The sequence below is a fragment of the Acanthopagrus latus genome, chromosome 18 (genome assembly GCF_904848185.1).
Source record: "Acanthopagrus latus isolate v.2019 chromosome 18, fAcaLat1.1, whole genome shotgun sequence".
Lineage (NCBI taxonomy): Eukaryota > Metazoa > Chordata > Actinopteri > Spariformes > Sparidae > Acanthopagrus > Acanthopagrus latus.
The window spans coordinates 25391206-25411222 of NC_051056.1; the positions used below are offsets into that span (position 1 = coordinate 25391206).

The 20017-nt window shown below is 41.7% G+C and overlaps 1 long non-coding RNA gene across 4 annotated transcripts in view; it reads right to left on the bottom strand.

Annotated features, from left to right (window-relative positions):
* Nucleotides 1-998: 998 nt before the first annotated feature.
* Nucleotides 999-20017, bottom strand: part of LOC119008001 — an 80037-nt gene continuing 61018 nt past the window's right edge. The window contains exons 3-4 of one of the 4 annotated variants that reach the window (XR_005071301.1): nt 15017-15171; nt 999-1281 (exon numbers count right to left, since the gene is read on the bottom strand). This is a non-coding gene — a long non-coding RNA (uncharacterized LOC119008001). Of the gene's footprint in view, nt 1282-13922; nt 14635-15016; nt 15172-20017 lie in introns of those variants that run through there. The other 3 variants (XR_005071303.1, XR_005071300.1, XR_005071302.1) reach the window with 3 other exon arrangements.

Here is a 20017-nt window from a genome sequence, read left to right on the forward strand (position 1 = left end):
TTTGGATGCAAATATTGTATTTTGTACTCGACTACATTTTTGTTATAGCTTTAGTTACTAGTTGAAGATTAAATGCTGCATCAAAGCTAAGTGTTTAAATAATATACAGTACACACATATAAAGATATGTATAATTTACTTTTACTTGTATTTTTGATAATCAAGTTAAATTAATTTCAGATACTTTTAATCACTTTTACTCGGGTACTATCCGTATGGATGATTCAGTTTTATCAAAGAGATATTTTCACACAATATCTTTACTGAAGATTGACTTTGAGGTACTTTTAACAACCCTGTTATTTGTATTATCTTAAAGTTTTCTTTATTTATGTCACTTAGTCACAAAACCTGATCAGAGTAAACGTGGTGTGGATTTAAGATGGGTTACTCGTGAACGGGAGAAAACTGAAGCGCTTCTCCAAACACGACCACCAGGGGTCAGTAGTGTCCAACACATTCAGGTTCTCTCCTCAGGCTCAGTGAACACCCTGTTCCTCAGACACCATGCTCCATTATAGGTGCTCTCATTCACAATATACATCCACCGGACACAAAGCCATGTGTGTGTGTGTGTGTGTGTCTGCGTGAATGTTTGTTAGTGTGTTTGTGCGTGTCAGGGGATTCGGTGGCTGCGTGAACCATCGGCCACGCTGCAGCCTGCAGACGAGACTGAAAGTTATGGACCAATATTAATAAATGGTAGCCCTGGCAACAGTGTTCAGTGTGTGAGTCAGAGGAGCTCAGGCAGAGGGGAAGGCAGGGCACCGTGGCCGAACATGGATGCTCTCTGAAAAACCTGTCTGGCTGTGAACCGGTGTCACATCTGCTCCGAGCGAGAGTTGCAGGATGGAACCGAATTATAATCAAATCAACATGAAATAATTGCATCAGGCGAGGACTCGTTTTTTTTTTTTTTTTGTTTCGGCACTGAGGGATTTGGAGATTTATTTGCCTTGTGTCACTTGTGTCAACACGTCTCAAAACACACACAGCACTGCAAATCAAAGCAATTACATTTAATGGCTTGTGTTAGAACAACATGAAGGATTACAGTCCAGTAAACAGTTGAGGGGAGTACAGCATGGGTGTTCCTCCTGCTGCCCTGCTGGGATGGTTTGGGATGAACTGTGGCTGTGATGCACATTCTCCTGTATCTCTGAGGAGTGGATGATATTTCTAAAGTGACCATAACGGTTGTTGTGGATTTGCAGCGTTGTTATAAATCAGTTAAACGGTGGGTGCCAGCCTCCAGAGCCCTACTAGTCCTTTTAATTTGGTCTACAGAGGAACAGAAAGTGAGAGACTCTGAGAAAACTTCCACTATTTAAGAAAGAGAAAGGCCACAGGAGAAGAAATAACTGTTGAGTCGTTGCAGTCCCGTCCTCTTACGCATTGCCATCGAGCGTTGTTGACTTCAGTCACGTATACACAGTGCAGTCCTGTATGCGACCGTCAGTCTCTGTATAAAGTAAACAACAACCGGCCCTGTTGGGGTCACTCACTTCCAATCTTCGAGCTGCCTTTGTTTGCTGTGCCACTGCAGAGGCCGGGGGAAGCTGATTACAAATCTTGCCACTTCCCTGAGATTACAGCTCCATAACACAGAAAAAAAAGTGTTCACTGCTCGAGGCTGATTTTCTAACTTCATATTTGCTCAAAAGGAGGAAAGTGTTTGTTATTTATTTTTTTTTATAACAAATAAACACGAGGGTTAGATTTAGACTTTTTCTTACACATTGTCCCCTGGAGGAGGACGACCAAGTTGGCAGGATGTGATGTTAAATTAAGGAAGTTAATGTTTTCTGCAAACCAGGGATGTTGTAACGATGTATTTTGTACAACACAAACTATTTCATCTTCCTGTTACATCTCTAATACACATATTTGATAGTGTATGAGTTACAGGTGACGAAGATGCCGAACCGCAGCGCAAAGTCAATGTTTCAGTCAATAGTTTTGGAGGGACGAGGGACCACAGAGATCCAACATTTGCAAGTGCAGCACCACTGGGTATTACTTATATTATATTGGATATTTCAAGTCATATTCCAGCTGTTCGTGACGAGAAAACTGGTTGTTTTTAAGGAGACTTGGTGACATTTCCAGCCATCTTTGTGGCGACCGAAACAGCTATTTCAAGCTAAACCACTGAACCTTCCCAACCTAACCAAGTGGGTTCTGTGCACAAACATAACCAGAGCATGGACGTAGTGCTGTGACAAGGGAGTGATGGAAATTTGTTAAATGTAAGTTGCAATATAAAGACATGTAAAGCTTTAACTTATTATTTAATGATTCCCGAAATTCTGCTTTTTGGTCATCTGATTATTTATGTTTTAGTTCTTTATTACACTGTATTTGACTATTACTCTGCAAAACCACAGACAAGTTTAAAATAACAATTATCAATATTATTTTAACAAAAAATCAACTATTTTGGTCACGTGTTTGTACACATACAATGAACTTGACTGATATCATTGACATTGTGTGACTGTTTTATCTTACAGTGTTGTTTAAACTTGCAATAATACAACACTGATATATTGTGACCTTTAAAACTTTACGTGGCTTCAACTTCCTTTGGCTACATTTGGAGTCGTGTTTGTGGCCAAGTACTCTCTCTCCTATTAGCTCTGTTCTGGTCACCTCCAACTCCTGAACAAAGTGTTACGGTGTTCAGTTGCTGCTAAATAATCAGCAGTGCTCACCACATATTCACCAACTGTGCCTGTTTGCTGTGGTGCACAGTGTAGCTGATGTACAGACGGTTATCAAAGAGTTTTAGCTGAAAACAGCTGCCTGCTGCGACTGTAACTGAGACTCATGAGAGCAATTTGGACATAAATTTTACAGGCCAGAAAAAAGAGAGCAAAAAAAAAGGGCTGAAAGACATCAAAAGGGTTTCTTAGAGTTTAATCGGATAGTAATTGTGAGACTCATTTACATAAAAGGACTAATTTGATGATTACAAGTTGATCATAGCCTCTTTAACTAATTTGTTTCACTCACTATCAAAGCAAGGACAAAGTAATAAACAAGGACACTAAACTCCTTCATCTCCTGCCAAACAAACGCTACACAGGTTCGTTATTGGCAGATTTTAACTCAGAACACCTAAAGTTAAAGATCAGTTCACGAGCAACGCAAGACAAAAATATTTTGCCAAGAACAAATCAGCCTTATACTTTAGTTATTTCACAAATGGTGAACGTATTCTGGATTGATCATATCACAACCCAAAATGTGCAACACTACAAATCCTTTTCGACTGATGTTTAACATTGTTGTACAATTTCCAAGTTAAACACACTGCATGATACCTTGTTTTCAATAGATTTCATCTGAAATAAGCAGTAATCAGAAATAAAAGCTACATTTGGAGAAAATGTAACCTCTTTTCATCTTTCCCCATAAAGAATCCCAACATCTTGAAGAAATTAGGAGATTTCAGCACCGGCTGTATAAAAAATGTCTTCCCCTTTTTGTCTTTACGACACAATAATTTGGGGTGCTTTGGCAGGGAGGAATATCTCCTCCTCTCATTGTGATGACAAAGTGCTCTTAAATAGAGCTGGGAGCCCAAGTGAAACCAGATTGTTCAGCCAGATAGAGGAAGCAGAAGATAACAGGCGGTAAATCAGACGCAGTTGGGAGACAAAGGTTTGCAGCCGAGATTCACATACAGAGCAGGAGTAACACCTTCCTGCAGTAGCAACAACCAGGAGAGTTATAGCTTCTGTAAAAAACCTGCTCAGTATAATGTTGTGCTGACGTTTTCATTGCACCGCCACATACCATTTTCAGCATAAGACTCTCGATGTAAGCTACAGTGATCGTGACATTCACAGCAGATGAACAAGACTATGAGTCTGCAGCCGCCCTGCACTGAGGAACAGTGGTGCTTTGAGCTAAATGCTAACGTCAGCATGCTAACATGCTGATGTTGAGAAGGGTTAAAGATGTACTATGTAACATTTCTGCACTAAAATGTCTTAATATGACCAGAACTATATAAGATATTTTGTCTAAATTATCTCAAAAGTTTCGAACAAACCCGGAGAAATGTAATATGTCGTTCGAGGTGCATTTCATTTGGTCGCCCGTCACTTTAACTTCTGGGGAAACGTGGGAAAAGTGTGAGTGTGAAACGTGTGTGAGGAAGGAAGTCAGCGAACGTGACTAAATCTAATGTGAATAAATATTTGACACATTTCTTCCTCTCTCAACATTTTTTGTCTGAGTCACTTCAGATGATCCCACGCTGCCTCACAATGTCACAAAACTACATATTATGTGTTGACTGTTTTGCCTGAGAGATCCCAAGCAGCAGAAATTACATCCTGTGCATTTCATGATTACCATTTTCACTAGTTTGACATGTTGGTATGCTGACATTTTCTAAAATAAAGGGTTGGCATATTGGTTATGTTGGTAACCTTTAATATAACAGTCCTGTTTAGCATTTATACGGGTTATTTAAACATTTAATAGATGGTTTACAACACACTAAACGTGTTTGTGTCATCAGTTTTCCAGGTGTTTGGTTAAACAGTGGATAAACTGAACTATCTACCTGATAACAGCACAAGAGAAAATCGGTCACCAAAGTCATTACTAGGCTGACATGTCTGTAATTTCATGGTGATTCATCCAAAAGAAGATAAGACATTTCTCTTAAATGCACAAAGGCCAACCTCGTGGTGGTGCTGAAACAAAAGTCAAGTAATAACCAAAGTAATTAGGTTACATCATCTGGAAACCATGAGTATCTGTACAAATGTGCAACCTAAAATAATTCAAGCCTAAAATATGTATTTTTGTTTAAGTGTGTGTTTGAACATTTGGTGCTTTACGTCGCTGTCAAACAGTGTTTTCGTCTGGCACTACATTCCGCTTGTGCGTAGGAATACAGACGATGTGCGGTTGGTTCATACAATCCCACATCAAAAAACCTGCACTAGCCCTTTAAGGTTTTAGGGAAAGATCATGATTTCTGTCAAACGTTAATAAAAAATCTTATTTCTCAAGACACAACTGGCTTTTTCTGTATCAATACGCTGAGTAATGCAATGAGAGAAAAGTATATAACAGGATTGTGATGCTGATGGGAAACAAATTAACCACGTCGTCAGTCGACATTTTACTTTACGTTCAGTATCAACATTTTTGCATCTTGCCAAGTATTTTCATTTGCAACATTTCCTCATTATGCTAACAGAGAACAGAATATGGTTTGCTGTTGCTGATGTAGTTTTATATGAGCATAGTTTAGACGGCTGTTTGTTGACATATTCAGGCTGGAACTAAGCGGTGGACCTGCTAACAGACGGACAAACAGTACCATCCGTAGAGCTGAGTAAAAGTAAAATCACTGTAGCAATTTCACCCGACAAATTGCGATCACAGTCCAACCTCTCATTCCTCCAGCCGCGGGAGAGGAATGGCAGACTTCACCGAATCAGGCTGCAGAGATGATATAACACGGACTGGAGGACTCTGAACTTAAAAGCAGGAATGCAGATAGAATAACAGCAGATTTTAGGCAGTAGCTGATGATGGAGTCCTGAGTGCGATTGCTTGTCGATTCAGCTGCAGATGAATGAGCTGGCTGGCTTTGATGCTCTGGCAGGTCACATGCCTGCTGTCCCTGTGTGTGTGTATGTATGTGTGAGGTAATGGGGAGTGAGATAGTGAGAAATACTGGGATTACTGGAAGGTCGGGGGCTGTCAGATGAGATGGATGCAAGACTTCTCCTTCGGCGCTCCAATCACACACACTCAGAGGTGGAGGGGTTTGAGTCCCGAGGCGCCGATGCCTCACTTACAATGCACAGACACACACGCGCGCTTTTAGATGTAAAAGCACGTGCATACATGCATGCAAACACACACAAACTTCAGCCATGCGGTCGGCTCTCGAACCGTACACATCCTACTGGGCTGCGCTCCAATCAGCAGGATTAATGAAGAGGTATCGCGTTTTACAGTAAAGCAGCGTGTGGGGCTCTGGGGAACAAATGGCCGGAGTCTGCAGTTCCTCAAGTCTGTCTTCAATAATGTAATCGACTTTTAGGTTATGAGATAGCATGGTTAAGGCAATTTGCAGAACTTTGTGGCACGGTTGAGTTATGTTCCTTAACGAGACCATCACATGCAATCTGCTACGTCCCGCAGACCGTAGACCCTCATGAATACCTACTGTGTAAATACTGTACAGCTGAGAAAAAGCATGTCGGTGTAATATGTCAGGTCGTATTCAGAGGAAGAATGCATTATCCTTTAAGAGGTTTTTTGTGAAAGAAGTTAATAACTTAAAAGTGGGACATTTAGTGAAACCACTGAAGCCGGAGATAACCTTGAAAAGCTAACACAAGCCTGGAAAAACCCTAAATTGCTGCCCACTAACAGCTCATTTTCAGTGGTAAGATACAAAGAAATACTGACCACAGACACTACTCAGCTCAAGGCTTTTTCTGTGGTACATCTCATGGTTAAATGAGGTTGAAAAGACAATATTTTAGGTTTGTTTAACAGTAATCGTGCCCACATTCAAAGCCTGATTTTGGGAAATGATGGTGATGATTTGACTAAAGAGTGAGGGCAAGAAATGGCTCATTCAGTGGTTCTGTCAAGGGCGCAGGCTGCTGCCATTCCTGGCAGATCCAAGTGCAGCTGGTGAGGTGGTGGCATGTTTGGCAGAGTGCTGGATGATAACTGTGTGTGCTCGGTGTGAGGTGACAGAGTCTTGTTCCAGTCCTCTGGGGCTCTGGACCCTCACCAGGGAGACTTGTTACGCTTCCATTTGTCTCTCAGAGTGACAAATTCCAAACCGCTGAGGGAACAACCCGACTTGTTGCAGGCGAGGGAAGGAATCATATCAGCAGAGAGTACAGTAGATGAGTGTTAGAGTAGCAGGTTGGATTTGACAAAGGCCTGATAGAGGTTGGAGTGAGTGTGTGATATGTTAAGAGTCGAGGCAAGCAATTCTGAAAAAAGTCAGACTAATCCCTTGTTATCACAGTGTTTGTCTTGGGTTGTGATGAAAGCAGGGGAGCTTTGGGGTGTGTAAGCAAACACAGGCCCAGTTATGTGTATCTGCGTGTGGGCATGTGATTTCTGCAGTCTGGGGTCCACGGTGCGCCTGATAACGAAAACAAAGGTCACAGTGGAGAGCCCTGATCTGCGACCCAGATACTGAGTGTGAGAGAGACAAATCTGAACGATATCACAGGCTAAGGTCAAGAAAGTTGAGTTTACTCTCCAATCTGAAAAGACTAAACAGGCATTCAGCGCTGCGTTAAAACAATGCACCTAAAATCAGTGGGAGTATGTTGCCTCAGGTAACAGTGAGATATGGAACCTGATCCAGGAAGTCCCGTTTGTGTCATAGATCCACGAATGTGAAGACTGAGCAGACGCCAAACACAGACGCACAACGGATTATAAAACTCTACAGGGTTTTACAACTCTGGAAAGTTATCACAGTGGGAACTCTGACGTGATAAAATATGGACGGAGCTTTAGGGTTGGAAAAGTGAAGCCAATGCAGGAGTGCCTTAAACCTTAAACCTCGGTCGAATCTAATCAGCACTGTCCACACTTCCACCAATTTACCGTCACTTGCCAAACTCCAAACGATAAACAAAAAACAAAAGGCGGATGATGCAGGAGGTTGACTTCTGGGTGGGACATATTTTACCTTTGGATGCAAGGATAGCTGGTTAAAGAATAGCTGGTGCAAGAATATCAATTGTCATTACAAAGTGATCCAACCAAGAACACTTCTGTCCAGGCGCTTTTTTTACGAATGAGGAGGTTGTGTTGTTTCATCCAGGGCTTCAGGCGGTCTAATCCTTTGTTCGCGTGGTTTCATATCTTACCAGGAAGCATTTCAGAAGCAATGCAGAGCTTCTACTGTGGTTAAGAAAGCTACATTATTGAACCTGACATTCAGAAAAGTGGTTATTTTTGATTATTAATTATTGTGCTGTGCTATAGATCCAGGGTTTTTTTATTTTGAAAATTGACTGTATGCACTATGCTGTTTCGTGCCTGACTTCCTGCCTGGCTCGATCTTTGTGCCGCTTGATGCTGCTGCAGTTTGCTTCTGTCAAAAATAAGCTCGCCAGGTATTCTCCGTGGAGCAGAGCGGAGAGCCGCTGCTGAAATGTGCCGTGGCGCAGCACTGCCGAAAATGGCTGTGCAAAGGATAGTTTACTTTGCTAACATGCCCACAATGATGGTGATGTTAAGCAGTTATCATATTTATGTTCACCATCTCAGTCGAAAAGTAGCACCGAACTCAAACACTGATGTCACTGCTTTACTGTAGTATAGAAGTAGTAATGACCCTGTATTTGTTAGTCTCATAATATTGAACAATTTTAAGCTGTTAATGGTGCTTGACGAAAGGTGAAGGGACCTGCAAAGTCATTCAAACAAGTGGGCGTTACGAATGACTTCCAATATTTCATTAAAAAACAAAAATGTAATCCTCACACTGACACAAGTGGAAAAAGTCATTGGACAACATTTCATGGCTATCCACCCAACAGTTGTTGAGATATTTATTTAGCCCTTCTTGCACTGAAAAATTAATTAATTTGTCAGAATAGAATTTATTGAATACATTAAATGTATGAATAAAATATGAGAACTAAATCAAAATATTTCCCATAATTAAATTAAAACACATTCCAGTGTTTGAGCCTCTGTTAAAGTTATGACTCCGGAGAGAGGAAATAAATCTATACTTGAAGGAAGTCCTTGGAAATGGCATTGTTTTATTTGGCGACAAAGGTGTAGGTGGAAAATAACTACTTCTTACAGTTGAATACAGTTGATGTGCAGGAGGCAGCTCTGCGGCTCCAGAAATAGCTGAAGCCAAAACCAGCATGGTTTCAAAACAATGCACCGCACACTGGACCCCATCAGACTTCCCTTGGCTGATATTCTGAGCCTTTTTAATGACCTCCGGTGGCCAGAAAAAAGCAATGAAGTCAGGCAAGAGCTACACGGTCCACAGGAAGGTATTGACTTGGGGGACCAAAAGAAAACACCCAAACAAGCAGGCAGGCGAGTCAGTAAACAGGAAAATACACAAAGGAAGGCACCTGGTTCAAGTGCACGGTGCCTTCAGGGACACGGGACACACTCCGGCTCATGCTGTGTTGTTTCCTATTGACACACAGTGCTTCCTTACTTTCGGACATCCTGTGTGTGTGTGTGTGTGTGTGTGTGTGTGTGTGTGTGTGTGTGTGTGTGTGTGTGTGTGTGTAAGTGTATCTGTCATTATGTCAGGTTGTTTGTTTAAACAATATCTATAATTGGTATCATTAATTGCACTTTGGAATTTTCTCCATTTTAATTATATAGGATGTTACTGTATGTGCAGGAATGCCATTGTGTTCGCTAATCTCCACAGATGACCGATTGATCACACGTCATCACATGCGCTTGTGGAGCCCACGCAGACATTACGTGCCTCGATTCCTGCAGCTTGATTAAAAGTGGATATTCTGCTTTTCCACTAATCCCTAATCATGGATAAGTTTTAAGACACTTAGGGACAGCAGGTTGGAAGCAAACGAGGAAAAATCTAATGATAAATCACTCGAAGCATTTGCTAAGTGCAAGGTTAATGAGCCACAGTCCTGCTTAATGTGGCTTTAATCAATATTACTATAATAACAATGGATTAAATGACTGTGTGCAGTGTTAAAGGCGTTGCTCATAGCGAAGAGCTGACTGAGTTTTCAACCAACATCATAGATTCTCTTTTCAGTAGCTTTCTTTCAAAAAAGCTCTAAAAAACCTGCTGTTCTGTTCTGTATCCAGCATCAAACAGCAGGCAGAAAAAAAATCAATGACTACCTGGTGGACAATGTCGAGCATTGGAGTTGGAAAATAAACCCTTAACATCTGGCTTTTATCTTTATTAAGAGACGATACCACTGGCATTCATTCCTGGGTAGAATGACTCTGCGGTAGCCACGGGTATTTGTCCCGGCTGTGACGGCAACGTGACACTTGGGTGGACACACCACCTTTCACCCATTTGCGGCACAGTGCACTGATGCACGCCGGTGCATGAATTGTTTTAGATCCATCGCCATTTAAGACGTGCTCAAACATTGTTCAAGAGAGACTGAAGTAAAAGAAACATAAAGTACTGTTACGTACCACCGTTACGTTTTTACTTGCTCCCATGCTGCTTTCTACTGTTCCTTGTTTTGCAGCACATTTGTTTACCAAGTTCATCTTAGTTGACATTACATTTACATTTACATAACATTTGCTCAAAGCAATAAAAGGTCCAATCTGTGACAAAGTGGATTTTTGAACCTCAACTCGTCAATTCCCAACTCATCAAAGACAGACGCTTTGGGATGCCGACTGTCCTGACCCACAATCCCAAAGCGTCTCTATTTGATGAATTAAAAATGTGACTCAAATATCAAACAATGGGTCCTTTAGGTTGTGGTATTTAACTAGAATGGCACATGACTCTTTTGTGCTCATTCATAGATACCCAACAACTAAATATGGCTGTTTTTTCATCAACATTCATCAATTATTCCCTTAGAAATTATTTTTAAAAAAAGTGAGAAAACATTTTCTAGATCCAAACCATAAGTTAACAGGGTTTTGCAGAAATCTAATTGGTAGGTTTTTTGGTGATATTCTGCTGACAAACCAACCAACAAACAAATGGACACAGGTGAAAACATGAATGCCTTTGCAGAGGTAACAATTTGTCAAGTTTTGCAGTATTGGGCACTAGATTAAAAAGAGGCTCACCCAAGTTATAATAATTCCTCTCTGGGGACCGTGACTGACTGACGCTGCCATCCAGAATGTAAATGTTGGCCTGACAAGAGAATCTAGGGCATTAACTAATGCACAAAGCGCTTGGATTAACTAAACAGAAACAGAAGTGTTCTTCCAGTTTCACATATAGCTGCTGAAACAAGGAGAGAATATCAGCAGCTTTGACTCGACTTAGGACTGTGTGAGTATTGCACCGCTCGTGTCCGCACATTCAGGAGCTCATAATAAGCTTGTGAGGGGATTAGCACTGTGCCTAACTTGACCTCCTGACCCCTCAGACTAAAGACTCTACTGCGGACGGACAGCAGCTGAAGAAAAAAGGCATCCACCTCTCAGTTGCTGCAGCTTTTGTCTTGTCCCCGCAAATTCCTCTTTCCCCCTTTCCCCTTGTAAACTGCTCCACCATAGCAGGCTCTGAGCCCCTTTACAAAGGGACGACTGCATGTCAAACTCGGCCAGTCAAGTTGGTCCATTATACGCACTGGTTGGGGGTTAAGCTGTGCTCAGGCTAAGTCTGAAACAGAGCTGAGGCTGCTGTCACAGGGAGCTTTAAGCCCATGAGCTGCTTTTTTTCTTTTTTTTTGGATGCAGATATTTGGAAAGCAGGGAACGACTTGAGAGGAAAACACTGTAAATCCTTATTTTTTTGCTTGTTAGGGTGTAAAAAATCTCATCATTACCCTGAAACTGCCATGCAACAAGAAAAAAAAAAGGATAATGAGGAAACTTGGAGACAAACTTGGTGAGGAAGCCAGAGTATGAGGATGAAAACTTAATATTAGAGATGAGTCATTGTTTTGTGAGGAAAGAAAGCACCTCCATGACTTATTTATAGATAAAATGGAGACAGAGGAGAACAAAATATTCATGTGTTGCCTGTTATAATATGAATGTGAGTGCTATAAATCATCCCACCATCCTAAAAAAATCTGATACTAAATGGCGTTTGCTGTTTGCTATTAAAAACTACGATCAAAGAGAAACACTTCCCTAAACTTGTCACTTCAGTCGGAGAAAAAAAACAATAAAGCTGATGTGAAATTCAGCTGCAAATGTCTGGTCGCATCTGTTTACATAAACACCAGCAGTGATACCTGATGATGTATGAGGGTCTTGTAGGGTTGTCCCACTTCATGAGGGGAGATTTTAACCACTAACCCTTGCAGCTCTTCTCTGAGCGCCAAGGAAGTAATCGAAAACCAGGAGGAGGGATACAAATTGGAAATGGGATCAAATGGGAAGAGTCAACAGCCATGCTCACAACTCAGTGAGGCTGAATGGTACGCCCAGTTGTGCTTTGAGCTAAATGCAAACCGCAGTGTGCTAACATGCTCAAAATGACGAGAAAAAGTTATTAGAAAACTTAGAGACTAAAAGCCATGAGGATGAAATCTTGATATCAGAGATGAGTCATTGTTTTGCGAGGAAGGAAAGCACCTCTATGATTTATTCATGGATAAAATGGAGACAGAAGAGAGCAAAATATTCATGTGTTGGATATTTAATATCAAAGTGAACGCTATAAATCATTCAACCATCCTAAAATCTGATACTAAATGGCGTATATTGCATGCTCCTAAAAACTACGATCAAATAGAAACACTTTAAGTTTAGCTAAACTCGTCACTTCAGTCCGAGAAAACAATACAGTTTATGTGAAATTCAGCTGCAGGCACTGACTTTACAGCCTCTCTTGGAAGGAGAATAAAAAGCAACCTCTGGGCGATGAGACCCTGCTGCTGCAACCCTGTCATGTGCAGGACTTTTATTGGTGTCAGCAGTGACCAATGGAAAAATGGAGCCGCTGCAGTCGGCACGCACACGCTGACCTCAGTCGACATATCATCCAGTCAGCCTGTCCGCTCACACACCTTCTCCTCCCGGCTCTGATGACAAATGCTATTTATAGCACATTTTAGCTGTTATTACCGAGCTATACCTTTCAGTGTACCCTTATCTACGATCTGAAGTGATTAAACCGGCCCTCATCTGCAGGCTCGATCGCTGTGCACAAAAGTTATTCTAGCCTTTTAAAAACTGCCAGCCCCTGACAGTCTGACAAACGAAGCATGTCACTGGACATATCATCGACAAAGACAGAACAGGGGAAGCATTGTCGTCAGGATCAGCGCCGCTGCAGCTACAGGATTTCAGCGGTTGAGGTGAAACATATGCAGATATAGTGGTGCATTTTTCGTACAGGCTGTAATAGCACTGTGATTTAAGGGTCAATGTGCTTTTGATTAAACATAACTGACTTTGCATGCTAGACATAAGCGGTCAATTAAACAAATCCCTCACAGGATATAACGTATGTGTGTGTGTGTTAACACTTAGTTTGGCAAAGTGTGATTTCGTGTCCAAGTACACAAAGGACCGTGTTCCGTATTTAATAAGTGACGGGGAGTGGTTCTGTTAATTGACGGGCCATTGTGTCACATAAAGTTTTAGCCTCCAGTCGGGTTCAAGTTCTAGACGGGTAGGGTGAAGTGTTGTCATAAAGGGTTGTAAGATATCTGTTGTTTCAATGTATTATAGTCATTTTCTTTATAACAGCCATCAAAAGGTCACTCCTAGTTTGCAGACCAGTAGTTAAGTTTACATTATTATTGCTATAGTCTTTGTAAATTAACATAAAAGGACGACAACAACCAGAACTGAACAAAATGGTCAAACCGGGTAACCAGTGAGGAGCAGCTCTCTGTGGATTCATTATCTCAACCTGTAGTCTCGAACAGTGAAGAAAAATAAGTAAGACTCCGTGGCAAAACAAAAGCATGGTGCTCATAAATCTCCCAGAGGCCCCTCTGAGATCCTCCAGGTCATCACTGCAGCGCAGCAGTGTGATACCCACTGGGTTAGGGGGGTCATAGAGGAAAGGGAAAGGCATGACACATTGTAACGACGGGGAATCTGAACTCCCGCTGAGCTGCTGCAACCCATCATGGAGTATTTCCTGATTGTATGTCTAACCTTTCAGCAATTTTGGCGACAGCATGCAGTGCGTAACATGCGTTTTGCCTGGGGAGGCATGTCTGCCATGTTACAGACAGCGCAGTTCAAAGTGAAGGAAAGATGTTCTCATAGAAAGGGACACCGTTTTATTTTGAATAACCCATGACCTTAGCAAATCAACTATGTCTGTCTGATGTACGTGGTAAAAATACATATTTCTGTTTTCAGGGAACAGCTTCGTCCTGAGCTGTCAAAGAAAAGCTTATGTGTCTGTTAGGACTCGTAACGTAAAACGGATCCAGATACACAGAACACAAAGGTGTCTGTCAAGCTCGTACAGCCATTTAAACCCTGCTGCAATTTTTTACACCAGCGTGGGGACGTGCAGTTAAACAGGTAGTCAGTCCTGTACATTTGTCATATTAAAGAAAACTCTTTTGACAGATTTAACTGCTGATAGCTCTGTATTTGATGACTTAACTTCAACAGAGACTCTTTCATGTTTTTCTTTCTAAGCTGGTTCCACTGAGACAAAGTAGATCAGTTACAGTGATGATCAGATGTGCAGTTGGAGCTTTTTACGGCGAGGATGAGATACTAGCTGTGGTGTGGTGATCAGGAAAGGTGCCATCAGAAAGATCAAAGTCAAAATATCTTCTGGCTTCAATGTCACAGATCATCAAACGCATATTGACAGGACCAAAGCTGTAGAGTACCGTCGGAGGAAAAGGATGAGCCATCTGATACAGCCAGTTGCTTTGACAGTCATTCAGAAATCTTCTGTGACTTTTCCTCTTTCCTCTGGTTGCACACTATCCATCAAATGTAGCAACCTATGGGAAACTACGCATTATCATAATAACTCAGCTGATTCTTTAAAAATCCTTCTCTTGTGATACAACTAACTATGAACGTGCAGTACAACATTTTTGTACGACTCCTTCAAACATGTAAAACAAACTTAAATTTTCAAAGCTGGCTTTGGGGAATAATATACTGAGCAGTGAGGAGGATATAAACTTGTCACATGAGCTTCAATTGCCTCTCACAGTCTTCATTCAGCAGCTGAACTGGGCTCAGGTGTTTAATGAGAGATCTGACTCGCTGAGCTCCCGATCATTAAAAACTCAGGCTCTCAGGTGGCAGTCCGGCAACTGACATTAAGGTTTAAGGTTTGGATGACATCTCCTCATGTTCCACTGCATTATTAGTCTGTGTTACTCACCTCGTAGCTTTTCATGTATTGGGGCCCTTAAACAGCAGGTCGACGGTCGGCTAATATCGGGGCCGGCAGTTAGCTTTGTGGCTCCAGTTGTTGCGGTGCGTCGCGCATCGTTGGCGCTAGACGGCCCTTGTCTGCTGCTTTTTGGTAGATTGGGCCTGTGAGAGAGAGTTAAGCAAATCAGTGCACAAGAAGAGAAAAGCATAAAGAACGGAAAAGTCCCTTGAGCCTGTTGATGTACTGTCCGTGTTTCCCCCCTTTTAGTTTGGTTTCTTCCAAATTTTCTGCCCAAAATGTCAGTCAATGTCAGACGACCGGGGAATAAAATTAAACATTAAACCTTTAAAGGAATTGTTTGCCAATTTGAAAAAATGTATTTTGTTGCCAAGAGTTAGATGAAACATCCACATCACTATCATGCCTGTATTAAACTACAGCCACCCGCCAGTTAACTTAGTTTAGCATAAAGACTGGAAACGGCAAAAACATCAGTAACAAAAGCCATCTACCAGCAAATTAATACAGTATATCATGTTTGTTTAATCTGTACAAAACTGAAGTGCTGAAGTTGTTGTCGTGCGTGCTGTTATGTTATTGTTTGTCTCGGTTGAACTCCGATGTCAAGAGTCTGTTTTCATCTGTATTCTCTTTAATCGAAGTTGTTTTTGTCTGAGCTGCCACAAACACAAAGGGAATTTCCGAAAGGATAATAAACAAACTTTTGTGCACTTGTTTTTTAGCCAGTGTGCCGATCTGAATCTCCTGTCTGCTTGTCCTAGTTGTGGATTCAACGCTTCTGTTGGCATACTTTACCAACACATAATATTTCATTGTGTTAATAAACAACCATCATCAGTGACACCTCTGTCATCACACAATAACCTCTTCACCTTCGCCTCCGCAGACCAGTCAAAACAAGGATGACGAGAAAACAATGGTGCTTAAAAGTATATTAAGTCTACAGGTGCTTAATATCAATGATGAAGAGCCTGTTTTCATTGAAACAATGGCTGCATTCTTGGCCGTCCTGGTGGACGTGGAGGCGATGTCCAGGTTGACATTCTTCACCGCTTCCTCGACGCATGCTGCGCTACCTTGAGGGCCTTGAGGAGCCCGCATATTTTCCAGACTGCACATCCTCAACAGTGATGGAGCAGAGATTCCAGCGGCTTATAGGCAGCAGGTGTGAGGCCAAGACGGACTTTCCAAGGATGTTAAGTCAATGGAAGACTCATTAATGTCCTTCCCCTACCTCTGCAAACAAAAGGACAGGAATGCAGGAGGATGCCTGTCGACATGCCGCAGATGGAGCAGATACGGTCCTCTGAATAGGATCCTGATCACTGGTCAAAGATAGTTTACACACTGGGGGCTTGCTGGGACTTTTTCAGCTGGGCCCTAATACAAATAAAAACTTAAACCCGCAGGAATAACAGCCCTCTACAGGGCTTCAGGGATTCAGTGTTTGCCCCGAGCAGACAATACAATAATTTAAAGCCATCCGGTCGTAACTGTTTCTCAATTTGTCTTTGTGGCGAAAAGTTTAACTTTGTAAAGCGGATTTGAGGAAGGACGTATTTGTTTATAAATTGGTTAAACATCAAGAGAACAAAGAGCAGTCAGCAGAAAGGGGAACATATTACCACTTTCTTGCATCTGCCGTCTGACTCTAACCACATTTTAAATATCTCCATGGTGATTGCTGGAGATGGGCTTAAGAGCTGAAATTGCACATAATTGCTCTATCTCAGCTTGAGTGAATTTTCAAAAGGACTTAAAGTGCAGGGAACAAACAACGCAGCTCTTCAACAGCAAAACAAGGACAGAAAAAAGGCCCTTTCGGCCAACGGCATATGTGAGGTCTTAGAATATAATCAGTTGTTTTATGATTTTATTTTTCTTCGTCAGAGAGAGCATGGTTGAGCTGCTCGGCTGTAACTGAAGACAAAACAAATATATCTTTTATTAGCAGATGCATTTATTAACAGCATGGATGATTGTTTAACAAAGGAAAATTGTCCAAACTTTAGACAAACATATGGAATGATTCTCAGTATTTATTTTGGATAGATGGTTTTGTTTTAAATACTAGAGCCTCAAACCTAAACAATGTTAGTTCATATAGAGCTTCTCCCAATGCACAAGTTAATACAAGCTGATTACTGTACAACATACGACCTGCTCAGTGCAAACTGGCAGAGAGACAAAGTAAAGAAGTAGCTGGCACAGAAAACTGAACATTTTGTCTGGAATTGACCAAACAAATGCTAGAAAATTAATAATTTATTTATTGTGTAGATAAGAATCCACTAATATTAGGCGAAAAGGAGGCCTTATTTGAAGAGGGAGGGAAAGGTTTAACATATTGTGTGCAACATACCTGTTTTTTCCTCAGGTTTGACTCACAAGCACTGTTTTGTTTTGGTGTTTTTTCTGGGAAACTCCTGTAATATGCACTGGCCCTCAATCTTTTTTTTGAGTAATCATCATTGACAGATTCATAAGCTTTATCTGATATCATCCATGTTGCCAGATTGCCTATGAAACACAATCAACACACTACATACAGAACATCTGTCACTGCAAACTGGCAATCAAGACAAACACAGTTAGACTTGCATTTAAAATAAACTCTCTTAAGAACTTTTGAGTCTGGAGGACGCTTGTCACTTTTGACAGAAATCATGTGTCTTCAACAACGCTTACCTTTCCTGGAGGATCTTTTAATGTTGTGGGCACCGACAGATTTTGTTTATCTTTGTGATTGGGTGCTCATTTTAGCAGCTGGCAGATAGCGTCTGGTTACTATGGAGACAACTGAAACCTATTGCATGAAGCATAAAATGAAAATGTGGTGCAGCTCTTTAAAATCTGTCGAGCAGCATTCATCGACAGTGCTGAGCGCCCATAAATCCATAAATCTTGCGTTATCCGGGCCTTCCATTCATTGGCATTATTTATATTTGATCTAAAAATTACTGTCAGTGTTTATAACAATAGCATAAGAAAGTCCAGCTAAATTGTTTTGTTTTTGGTTTTGCAAAGTGGAGTTGGAAAAACAAAAAGCGAAGCCGTGTAGCTGATCTTGCAACATCAGTGAGAGCGAATTATTAGCTTAAAAATAAGGTCATTTCTGTGGAGGTAAACACACAAAATGATTTAGTCTGCAAGCTCATGATCATTTCCTTAAACTTTTCACTTGTTTATACTGTAGCTAAATGAGCAGGTTATTATTAAAACACAATAATAAACACACTGCAACAAATGACCAGATCCATGTCAGCTGTGTTGTCTTTACACTGAGCACTTTCTGCAGCCACTGTTGCAGAGCAAACATCAACCTTCAGACTGGTCACCATGGCCACTGGAGTTGCCTCAGCTGGCTTGTCAAGGTGTTTTAATGGGGCCTGTTGATGGATGACTCCATTACTGTACCACAGCATGCTGTGTCACCTCCAGCTGCACGCAGCACTGGCACGCTCCCTTCCCCATCCCAGGATGTTGTTGTATTGTTTGCACGGAAGGAAATTAATGTGTTTAAAAACAACAAACAAACAAATATATCTCCTGCAGAAATACTTCCTTTTGATAAGAGAAGCGCTTGATAGCAGCGAGCGGCCGGGAGATGAGAAAAGCGTTGTTGACCGCAGTGACGACGAGGCCGACATCCTGTCTGAGATGGCCTCGGCGCTCTGTCCTGAGGATCCAGACCACAGCACCCAGGCTGAAAAGAGGTCAGGCAGCTGCTCTTTCATTTGACTGAACCGCTGAAGCAGAGCAGCGATGGCGAGGAGTGAAAGACGGAGAGTAGAATCGTCTGAAGTGAAGCCGCCACAACAAACAAGGTATGGCCCAGATCGAGGTGCTCCCCCATCATCATCCTGCACGCTATCTGAACCACATTAGTCAAGCTTGAAAAGCCTCCCCCTGCTCACCACAAGACCACTGAAGATGGACGAGCAGCAGGGAGGCAGATGAAATGCAGGTAAAGCAGAAAAAAGGGAGCAGACAGAAAGGTAGGACTTTTCTGCTCTGTGCGAGACAAAGGCCAAGACTTCTTGACTGCATGCAGCCACATGGGCACGATCACTAATAAATCCCAGGTGTTCGTGTCTGTGAGGTGTTAAATCTGAAGGGTCCTGCCCTCTGTGGCCTCGGGGTAGCACCAAGCTGCACAGGGTGGAGGACCCGAGAGACCTGACCAAACTGTCACACAAGATCAGATGTTGCATTTATTCTGTAGCTTGAAATTCAAAAGCTCATTTGTTTTACTAAAAGTTTCGCTGGTGCACAAGACGCTCGTCTCTGCAGATCCTTGAAGATGTGAGTGTGTTTGTGTGTGCATGTGATGTCTGTGAAAAGGCTGAGGGGCATTCACTCTCAGATTGATATAGCTCCTCAGCCTACCATCAGGGGTCTTGTGAAAAGAGGTGATAAAAAATTTACCGCTTTACAATAAATTTTTCACTGACAAAAAACTTGGACTGTGCCGGTTAGTAAGGGCTAGCAAAGGAGGAGGCGGTCGGGTCGAGAGGACTTCTAAACCCTCCAAAACAACATTTGTTGATGCTTTGATTGAAAATCATCTGCTCACTTAATTGTTTCATTTTACCTTGATTGATTAAAGAGCTCCTATTGTTCGCACGTGTTACCATTTTTAGAGCGAGAACAAAATAGAACATGACTGGAGGGAGAGAATATCATTCAACCTGCTGATTAGATCTGCAGCGAACCAGGATATGAAGCTTGGATGAATCTGGTCAGGAGACTCCTAAATTACCTCTCTGCTCAACTCTGAGGCTTACAATAACACACTTTAAATTTGTTCCTTTAGGCGAATTCGACAATGCAAACATGTAAATTGAGATGAGAAGCCAATTTCCTTTTCCAATTACGCCTTTCATTTAGTTTTACTCTGGTTTGCCAAAAAACTGCCGCTGTATTCCAAACAGAAATCAAACAGAAATAAATCAAATGTATCTCGGACGGCGGCGGAACAGGAAG